The 11,465-nt window shown below is 39.8% G+C and overlaps 1 long non-coding RNA gene across 6 annotated transcripts in view; it reads left to right on the forward strand.

The window, feature by feature from the left end:
* Positions 1-11,465, forward strand: part of LOC134481577 (uncharacterized) — an 85,685-nt gene that overhangs the window by 65,966 nt on the left and 8,254 nt on the right. For 5 of the 6 annotated variants that reach the window (XR_015636107.1, XR_015636110.1, XR_015636108.1 and 2 more), the window contains 2 exons: positions 6,567-6,650; positions 10,870-10,974. This is a non-coding gene — a long non-coding RNA (uncharacterized LOC134481577). The remainder of the gene's footprint in view (positions 1-6,566; positions 6,651-10,869; positions 10,975-11,465) is intronic. The other variant, XR_015636112.1, reaches the window with a different exon arrangement.

Here is an 11,465-nt window from a genome sequence, read left to right on the forward strand (position 1 = left end):
TCTGTGAGTTCTCAGTTCAAGGCCATCCCTTTCTATATAGTGATTTCTGGGCTAGCCAGTACTATTCAGTGAGACCTTGCTTTTAAAAAAAAGAAAATGGTGAAATTTGGAAGACAGACAAAAGTATAGTTCCATTTGTCCATTCATCTCTTTATCCATCCACCTGACAACTACCCACCCACCTACCTACCAGCCTACCTGTCATCCATCTTCAGTTGCACATTTACTTTATTAATTCAACATCTATTTATTCAGTCTCATCTTTGTACACTGATCCAGATTCTGCTTGTATCAGGAAGGAAAACAGATTCAGTGTTTGTCTTAGTGGCACTTTATAGCCCATTGGTTGTGATAAAATAATATCACAACCAGAATACAAGAGATTGAAGAGAGAATCTCAGGGGCAGAAGATACTATAGAAAACATCGACACAACCATCAAAGAAAATGTAAACAACTGTTGGTTATGTTAGTAAATAACATAGTTTCCAGAGTTAGGGCTGTATCACAGCCCTAGGACACAAAACCTTTCTACAGAGAGCTGGTCTGCCAGGAGCACTTTCCCTCCTGACCCACAGCCCACAGGTGGGACCCCACTTTCTCTCCATTGACTGTCCAAGGACAGACACACCAGGAGCACATGGGGCACAGGAGCCACAGGGCCGCCTGGGACTGGACCCTTCTGGTCTCCATCTGCACCCAGAGCTGCGGTGGTTCCACAGCTCTCTGACCCAAAACTTGCCTGCAGAGAGCTGGTCTTCCAGGAGTGCTCACACTCCAAAGATTACAGGCTCACAGGCTCACAGGCCCACAGGAGATACAAGCTCCAGTCAGAGACAGCAAGAACAACATCAGGGATAACCAGATGGTGAAAGGCAAGCACTGGAACATAAGCAACAGAAACCAAGACTACTTGGCATCATCAGAACCCAGTTCTCCCACCACAGCAAATTAATATCCCAACACACCAGGAAAGTATGATTTGGATTTAAAATTACATCTCATGATGATGATAGAGGACTTTAAAAAGGGCATAAATAACTCCCTAGAGAAATACAGGGCAACACAGGTAAGCAAGTAGAAACCCTTAAAGAGGAAACACAAAAATCCCTTAAAGAATTACAGGAAAACACAATCAAACAGGTGAAGGAGTTGAACAAAACCATCCAGGACCTAAACATGGAAATAGAAACAATAAAGAAATCACAAAGGGAGACAATCCTGGAGATAGAAAACCTAGGAAAGAGATCAGGAGTCATAGACACAAGCATCACCAACAGAATACAAGAGACTGAAGAGAGAGTCTCAGGGGCAGAAGATACTATAGAAAACATTGACACAACCATCAAAGAAAATGTAAAACACAAAAAGCTCCTAACCAAAAACATCCAGGAAATCCAGGACACAATGAGAAGATCAAACCTAAAGATAACAGGTATAGAAGAAAGTGAAGACTCCCAAGTTAAAGGGCCTGTAAATATCTTCAACAAAATTATAGAAAAAAACTTCCCTAACCTAAAGAAAGAGATGCCCATAAACATACAAGAAGCCTACAGAACTCCAAATAGATTGGACAAGAAAAGAAATTCCTTCTGTCACATAATAGTCAAAACATCAAATGCACAAAAGAAAGAAAGAATATTAAAAGCAGTAATGGGAAAAGGTCAAGTAACATATAAAGGCAGACCTAGCAGAATTATACCAGACTTCTTAACAGAGACTATGAAAGCCAGAAGATCCTGGGCAGATGTCATACAGACCCTAAGAGAACACAAATGCCAGCCCAGGCTACTATATCCTGCAAAACTCTCAATTGACATAGATGGAGAAACCAAGATATTCCATGAGAAAACCAAATTTACACAATATCTTTCCACAAATCCAGCACTACAAAGGATAATAGAGGGAAAACTCCAACACAAGGAGGGAAACTACACCCTAGAAAAAGCAAGAAAGTATTCTTCTTGCAACAAACCCAAAAGACGATAGCCACACAAACATAATTCCACATCTAACAATAAAAATAACAGAAAACAACCACTATTCCTTAATATAGCTTAACATCAATGGACTCAATTCCCCAATAAAAAGACATAGACTAACAGACTGGATAGGTAAACAGGACCCAGCATTTTGCTGCATACAGGAAATGAACCTCAGTGACAAAGACAGACACTATCTCAGAGTAAAAGTCTGGGAAATTTTTTTCCAAGCAAACGGTGCCAAGAAACAAGCTGGATTAGCCATTCTAATGTCAAATAAAATAGACTTTCAACCAAAAGTTATCAAAAAAGATAAGGAAGGACACTTCATACTCATCAAAGAAAAAAAACTACCAAGATGAAGTCTCAATTCTCAACATCTATGATCCAAATGCAAGGGCACCTACATTCCTAAAAGAAACTTTACTAAAGCTCAAGACATACAGTGCACCACATGCAATAATAGTAGGAGATTTCAACACCCCACTTTAATCAATGGACAGATCACAGAAATAGAAACTAAACGACACAGTGAAACTAACAAGTTATGAACCAAATGGATTTAACAGACATCTATAGAACATTCCATCCTAAAACAAAAGATATGCCTTCTTCTCAGCACTTTATGGTACCTTCTCAAAAACTGACCATATAATTGGTCACGAAACAGGCCTCAATAGATAAAAGGAGATTGAAATAATCCCATACATTTTATCAGATCACCATGGACTAAGACTGGTCTTCAATAACAACAAAAACAACAGAAAGCCCACATATACATGGAAGCTGAACAACGCTCTACTCAATGACAACTTGATCAAGGAAGAAATAAAGAAAGAAATTAAAGACTTTTTAGAATTTATTTAAAATGCAGGCACAACATACCCAACCTTATGGGACAGTGCTAAGAGGAAAACTCATAGCTTTGAGTGCCTCCAAAAAGAAATTGGAGAGAGAACACATTAACAGCTTGACCTCACACCTAAAAGCTCTAGAACAAAAAGAAGCATATTCACCCAAGAGGAGTAGATGGCAGGAAATAATCAAACTCAGAGCTGAAATCAACCAAATAGAAATGCAAAGAACTATACAAAGAATCATCAAAACCAGGAGCTGGTTCTTTGAGTAAATCAACAAGATAGATCAACCCTTAGCCAGACTAACTAGAGGGCACAGAAAGTGTATCCAAATTAACAAAATCAGAAATGAAAAGGGAGATAGATATAACAACAGAAACTGAGGAAATTAAAAAAAAATCATCAGATCCTACTACAACAACCTATATTCAAGAAAACTGGAAAATCTGGAGGAAATGGACAATTGTCTAGACAGATACCAGGTGTCAAGTTAAATCAAGATCATATAAACCATCTAAATAAAAACATAACCCCTAAAGAAATAGAAGTAGTCATTGAAAGTATTCCAACCATAAAAAGCCCAGAAACAGATGGGTTTAGTACAAAATTCTATCAGACCTTCAAAAAAGACCTAATACCAATACTCTTCAAACTATCCCACAAAATGGAAACAGAAGGAACACTACCCAATTTGTTCTTTGGAGCCACCATTACACTTATTATCTAAACCACACAAAGATCCTACAAAGAATTTCAGAACAATTTCCCTTATGAATATTGATGCAAAAATACTCAATATAATTCTTGCAAACTGAGTCCAAGAACATATCAAAATGATTATCCATCATGATCTAGGAGGCTTCATTCCAGGGATGCAGGGATGCATACTCAATACATGGAAGTCCGTCAATGTAATCCACTATATAAATAAACTCAAGGAAAAAAATCATATGATTTTATTAGATGCTGAGAAATTTAACACTCCCTTCATATTAAAATTCTTGGAAAGATCAGGAATTCAAGGCACATACCTAAACATACTAAAAGCAATATATAGCAAACCAGTAGCCAACATCAAACAAAATGGAGAGAAACTTGAAGCAATCCCACTAAAATAAGTTACCAGACAAGGGTCCCCAGTCTCTCCCTACTTATGCAATATAGTACTTGAAGTCCTATCCAGAGCAATTAGACAACAAAAAGAGGTCAAAGGGATACAAATTGGAAAGAAAGAAGTCAAAATATCACTATTTGCAGATGATATGATATTATACTTGTTACCCCAAAAGTTCCACCAGAGAACTCTTACAGCTGATATATAACTTCAGCAAAGTGGCTGGTTAAAAAATTAACTCAAACAAATCAGTAGCCTTCCTCTACTCAAAGAATAAACAGGCTGAGAAAGAAATCAGGGAAATGACACCCTTCACAATAGCCACAAATACTATAAAGTACCTTGGTGTGACTCCAACCAAGCAAGTGAAAGATGTGTATGACAAGAGCTTCAAGTCTCTGAAGAAAGAAATTGAAGAAGACCTCAGAAGATGGAAAGACCTCCCATGCTCATGGATTGTCAGGATTAATATAGTAAAAATGGCCATGTTGCCAAAAGCAATCTACAGATTCATTGCAATCCTCATCAAAATCCAACCCAATTCTTCATAATATTAAAAAGAGCAATTTGCAAGTTCATTTGGAAAAGCAAAAGACCCCTCCCTTCTAGGGCCATCTCCATTTCTGTGTCTTATTAGGAAAGAACAACCCTTTAAGAGCTTACAATTGGACATGATAAAATAAAACATACTAAGATGAAGTAAAAGCTATCATATTGAACTTGAGCACAGTGGAGAAGAGGAGGAGAGGAATCCTAAGAGCAGGTGCAGAAGTCAGAGACCTCTGACTCAGTCTCACAGTAAGGAGTCCCATTAAAATATTAAGCTAATGGGTAAAATATGGATGTAGAGGACCTGCTGTAGACCTGTATAGGCCTTGTCCTCGCTACTTCAGTCTCTGTGAGCTCATATGTAGCTTGCTTAGTTGATTCAGAGGACTTTGTTCTCCTAGTGTTCACAATCCCCTGACTCTTACAATTTTTCCACCTTCTCTTCCACAGGATTCCCCTAAGCTCTGAGTGGAAGGATTTAATGGAGACCTCCCATTTAGATACTCACTTCATGTAATGTCTGGCTATAGGTCTCTGCATCTTTTGCCATCTGCTTTCAGAGGAAGCCTCTCTGATGATTAGATAAGGAACTAATCTCTGAGTATAGCAGAATATCATTAGGAATCATTTCATTGATACTTTTTTTGATTAGTAGTGTTTAGTTTTACCCTATGTGGTGGTTTGAATGAAAATGACCTCCATAAGCTCATAGTCAGTGGCACTATTGGGAGGCACAGCCTCATTTGAGTAGGTGTGGCCTTGTTGGAGAAACTATGTCATATCACTGGATTTGGGGTTTGGAAGCCCAGACCAGACCCATGTCACTTTCTCTTTCTGCTGCTAGTGGATCCAGATGTAGATTTCTCAGCTACTTCTCTAGCACTAGTTTGCCTGTGTGATGCCAGCTTCCTACCATGATGGCAATGAACCAAACCTCTGAACTGTAAGACAGCCCCAACTAGATGCTTTTTAAAATAAGGACTGCTATGGTAATGGTGTCTTTTCACAGTAATGGATACTGAACCAAGACACTCTAAGTTTCTGGGCTATCGAGTCTCTCTTTCTTGGTTACTCAAGCCGTGTTGGGCATGGGTTCCCTCTCATGGAGTAGACCTTAAATTAAATCAGACTTTGGTTGGTTACTCCTGCAAGTTCAGAGCCAACATTGCTGTAGCATATTTTGCAGGCAGGAGAGATTGAAGGCCAAATGTTTTGTGGCTAGGGTTGGTATCCATGTTTCTATTTTGGTAGCCTACAGAAGATCTTCCTGCACCAAGGAGACTAGAAGGTAGGGGTAAGGTTCCATCTAGGCACCAGCTCGACTTCCCCATGTTCAATGGATTTTATGGGTATTGTTCTTGGCAATGGGGTCCCACTGTCAGTTTTTCAAGAGTGACCCTTTGTATTAGTAACAGTCTGGGTTGTTTGGAGATTTCCATGGGACCCCTTCGAGTAGCTGATTACAACCCGGTCCCTCCACTGGAAGACTTGCCTGGCTACAAGAGATGGCTGAATGAGGCTCTATCTTCCCCATTACTGAGTCCTCATTAGGATCACTTTGTACATTCCAGGAAGCTTCCACTGCACTAGGTTTCCACACTACAGCCCCCTCCCAAATGCTCCCCGCTTACAGCCATTTCTCCCTGTACTCTCCCTAACCCATCTCCCCTTCAGCCCCATCCCTCCTGCTTCTGTCTCTACCTGTCCCCAGTCCACTGGTAAAATTTGTTCTATTTCCTCCTCCCAGGGAGATAGATGCATCTCCCCCTCACCTCTCTTCTTTACTCTGGGTATATGGATTGTAATTGGTTACCACTTACCTAAAGGCTAATCTGCTAATAAGTGACTGCACACCATATTTATCTTTCTGGGTCTGGGTTACCTCATTCAGGATGACTCTTTTCTAGTCCCATCCATTTGCCCGAAAATTTCATGATGCCTTGTTTTAAATGGCTGAGTCACTTATTGTGTAAATATACCACATTTTCTTTATCCTTTCTTCTGTTGAGGTCAAAGAGACCCTTCTTCATCTAATGAGATGATTGTGTGTTTCTTTTTCTTTCAGTTTGTTTATATGGTGGATTACATTTATTGATTTTTATATATTGCACCATCACTGCATCTCTGGGATGAAGTCTACTTGATCAAGGTGCGTTATCTTTTTTTTAAATTAATGTTTTTGGATTAGGTTTGCAAGTATTTTATTGAGAATGTGTATCTGTGTTCATAAGGGAAATTGGTTTGTAGTTCTCTTTCTTTGTTAAGTTTTTCTGTGCTTTGATTATCTGGGTAACTGTGGTCTCATAAAACAAATTGGGAAATGTTTCTTCTGTTTCTATCTTATGAAATAATTTGAGGAGAATTGACATTAGCTCTTCTTTGAAAGTCTGGTAGAATTCTGTGCTAATACCATCTGTCCTTAGGCTTTTTTGGTTGGGAGAGTTTTAATAACTATTTCTGTGGTGGTAAATTCGCCAACCCAGATAAGCCTGTACAATGAAAACACAGCTCAAATTATGTGATTACAAGCTTCCTGCCTCGATTGGGCAGATCTTCCCCTACACTACTCTGCTGCCCAGCTATGAGATTCCTTATAACTTGCGGCTTCTCCAGGCCATGTGCTTCAGCTCCATCTTCCCTTCCCCTGTCCAATCACTGGCCCCGGCCTTTATTTTATTAGTTAAAATGGGAAGAAGGTCCTGATGAAGTCACCTGAGTACCATGATTGTCCTAGGCAGCCCCTCTTGGGGAAGCGTATTTCCCATCAAAATACAAACAACACCAGGCCAACCCACAACTTCTGTTTCACTAAGTGTTGTATATAAAAGTACATTATTTGCCTGAAGTAACTGCCATCTCCAGGCTTATTACCTCTGTCTGCTAACCTAGGTCTGGTCCTAGAAGCTTTGAGCTTCTGTACACTCTAATCTAGGCCTAGGGTGTTTTCAGGCTCCGAGACTTGCTGCTCAATAAGCTTGCCCCTTCCTAATATTTTTTTCTGATCTGTTCTGCCTCAAACTCCTCTCCAAGCTGACTGACTCAATCTCAAATACTGAGATTCTCTCTCAGACTGTGACTGAATTGCTCTGCTTGGCCTCAAATTAACTCTGAAAATCTGTTCTAATCTTCCAGCTCCTTCTCATTCTCTGGCCTGCTCTGTCTCTACCTGTCTATAGCTTGTTCTCTCTTTAACTTGACTCTTTAAAACTCCCCCAATAAAACTGCCTCCTCTACTCCTCTCTCTCTGTGTTGCTCTCTCTTAAGTAGCCTCTCTTTCCTCTCTCTTCTCATAAGAGTTGGTCATTTCCTATTCTGTCAAATTTTTCTCTGATTTGCCACTTTGTCTGCCTCTCAATTAGATACCACTTTCAAATATGTGTGTTTCCTTCTATGAACTAGCTTTATTTTCACTGTTTTGGACTAATGGTGAATACTAAGGGTGTGTCTGTATTCCAACCAGAGTGATTAAAGGTGTGTGCTAAGGGCTGAGCCACACAAGAACTTGAAACAGGTTTTTTTTCCCCAGTAAATAATTTGGGGGTTCACACTATCATTAAATATACTGCAACAGTTAACAATCACACTTTGACTATTAAAAGTATCAGTAATCTTGGGATCAAGAGCTGTCTCAGCAGGTAAAAAGTTTGCCTCTAAGCCCAAGCCTGATGACCTGAGTTTGACCTCTAAAGCTGGCATGGTAGACAAGGAGAGTAGGTGCCCACAAGTTATCTTTGACCTCCACATGTGCCTCCTGGGATCCGCATGCACACCCATAATAAATACATGTAATAAAAGCTTTTTAAAATAATCACTCATCTTATAGCCTAGCCTTCAAAGTAGTGTGAGACCGGAGATTGTTCTAAGTTGCTGTCATGTAAACTGTCACAAGGCACCACTTGTTGTCCAACAATCCCAGTTATAATCACTATGTGGTTAAATAAAAGACAAAGCACACTTATTTTCATAATATTTAGGTTCATTTCTGATGCTGAAGTCATGATCAAGCCTCTTATTTATTATGAGATTCTTATAATCCTTTAAAATGCATCCAGTTATGATGGCCATTTCCTGCTACCATCTATCTGTTCTTTGAGTGCTGGAGTCATGGCGTGTGGTACCCACAATATTTAGAAATCTGTTGAAAGTGTAGAGGTAGCAAGGAGGAAGAGGAAGAGGAGTGAGCAAAGAAGACTCCCTGGAGGAGGCAGAGCCACAGTGCTCATGTTAGGGCTTCAGTGACAGATAAGCTGAGGTGTCTGGAGGCAATGGCATTGCCTCTCAAGGGAGCCAGTGAAATATCCTTGGCTTTAAGTGTTCAGATCCCTGGGTTCTCCCCTATTTGTTGTGTGCACAAGGAAGAATTACTTCTCTGACACTTTGATTTCTTATTTGGAAATTTATACATAGGAAAATACAGCATATTATACATCTAAGTCATGGTAAGCTAATAAAGACATCTTAGCTCTGCTTGCTTCCTAAGGGACTCGATGAGAGACACCAATAGCACAGACAGAGACTTGTCTGTGGTTGGTCAGCTTTAGTTGGTTTGGAAGATTTGAAATTAAGTGCCCCTTGTACTGGGGAGTTGTCAGTAGGAACCTAGACACATTAACCAACTCTAAAAGAAGGGACACTTCTAATGTCTGAAAACAGTTCCTCCCTTGTTAATGTTCTCCTACTGTTGCATGTTGGAGGGCATAAGTAGGGAATGATGATGGGGGATCCAGGAACAGAACAGCAATACTAGCTAGAAAGCATTGCTATGGAGAACTCGTGGGAAGCAAAGGCCATACCTCCTGGTTATACTGCAGGAAAACAGCAACAGGAAATAGTGGTAGTTTCCTAATCTTTTAATTCAGAGAATGGAATATTTGAAACAATCGGCGGTTAGCTTACTCTGAATGACATACTCTGTGTGTTTCAGGCAATGCTTATCATAAGTTGCCTGTAGTGAGTGCCACCATTTTCCAGATGAGGTCACGGAGGCTAAGTAATTTGGCCAAGGCCTCAGAGCTCACAAGGGAGCTGGGATCAAAATCCAGGTCTCCTTCTCATTAGTTCTGGTTAGTCCGTATTCCTCCTGATTAGTCATCCTAAGCAACATGCTTGTGTCCCAGCAGTTAGAGTTCCTCTCATTGCCCCGTGGACTGTCTTCCACTTAAACAGTAACCCTTGGTAGAGGGTCCTTGTCTGTTTACAAGGCTAAGTTAATGGGAGGTGAGGCATTGTGTTGGCAGGAGAACCGGGACAGATGAAGTCAGATGAAAAATGTTAGTCTATGAAGTCACTACTTATTCATTCAATAATCAAAATATGGACTTAGATGTGCTTTGTATTAAGTAATGCTTGGGATAAAATAACGACAAATGAGAAGGATCCATCATTTATTATGAGATATAAAACATCAAGTGACAGCTGGGTTTGGTGGCACTTTTTACATTACAGCAGTTGAGCAGAGGTGGGAAGATTTCTAAGAGTTCAAGGCCAGTTTATACCAAGAGTTTTAGTCCAGCCAAAGCCATATACTGAGACTCTATATTACCCCCACCCAAATACTCCCAAAACACCAAACCCCACAAAACTCCAAACTCTCTCAAACAAAAAGTCATGTGATTTTACACATGATAGGTATTTATAATTGTCACTCTTACGCAACTTAAAATCATCTTGAAATAGATTCTCAATGGGTAATTGCCTAGATAGGTTGGCCTACAGGTATGCCTGTGAGGGATTTTTATTAAGTATGTTTATGAGGTAAGACCCACTTTGAATGTGGGTAGCACCATTCCATGGTCTGGGCCACGATCTGTACAAAAGTAGAGAAAGTTGCCTGAACATTAAATATGCATGTATTAATTTTTCTGGGATGTGATATGACCAGATGTTTTAAGTTCTGCCACCTTGACTTTTCTGCTATAAATTGTAATGTGGAACTGCGAGTTAAAACAAACCCTTCTCTAAATTGATTTCTGCCAGGGTCCTTTATCCCAGGGACAGAAATAACTAGGACATCATTGTGAGAAAAGAGTAATAACAGAGTAGGATGTGAGCTGTGATCTCTGCACTGAGGTGATCTGCTGTGCCTTGGAGTTTCAGAAAAGTCTGTACGCAACAAGATAACCATAGGAGACTGTTGGACAATGTTAGTGGGAGGACCTACCCTCTGGGTTTAGGTTGGATTCAGCCACTGGATAACATTGTCAGGAGATTAATTAGCAAAAAAGACTTTTTTTCCCTGAGGGTTTGACTTTTTGGGGTCCTCATGTTTTGTCTTCTTTATCACTTGACTGAACACTGTGGCTAGTGTTAGGTGGCTTTTGCTATGTGGGCATGTTTTTAATAACTGCTTCCTTTCTTTGCTTTTTCAGGTTCCAAGATAGTAAACCCATTGTTACCAGTCATTTGAGGCAGACATTTCATTATAATCCCTCCTTCATATCGTTTAACATAATCTCTACATTAAAACTTCACAGGTTTGTGAAATGACTTAGCAGCTGAAGGTGTTTACCTTACCTGCATGGCATACTATGTTCTGTCTCTTGAACCCACATAAAAGTAGAAGATAATGCACTGTGTAAAGCTGTCCTCTGACCTCAACACATGTGCCATGACATGTGTGCCCTTACACATTACACACACACACACACGCACACACACACACACACGCACACACACGCTGTTGCTGCTACTACTACTACTACTATTACTACTACTCTACTACTACTACTATTACTACTACTCTACTACTACTACTACTATTACTACTACTCTACTACTACTTCTGCTGCTGCTACTACTACTACTACTACTGCTACTACTCTACTACTACTCTACTACTATTACTACTACTACTACTAAAATAGCCAATTTGAGTTTCATCTTGTTTCATCCAGGACCTTTTTAGAAATAGTAATATGTTTATTTAGAACAATTTTAGGTAGGGGGCATAGTCTGCATTAGAAAG

The sequence above is a fragment of the Rattus norvegicus genome, chromosome 13 (assembly GCF_021556685.1).
Source record: "Rattus norvegicus strain SHRSP/BbbUtx chromosome 13, alternate assembly SHRSP_T2T, whole genome shotgun sequence".
NCBI classification, from domain to species: domain Eukaryota; kingdom Metazoa; phylum Chordata; class Mammalia; order Rodentia; family Muridae; genus Rattus; species Rattus norvegicus.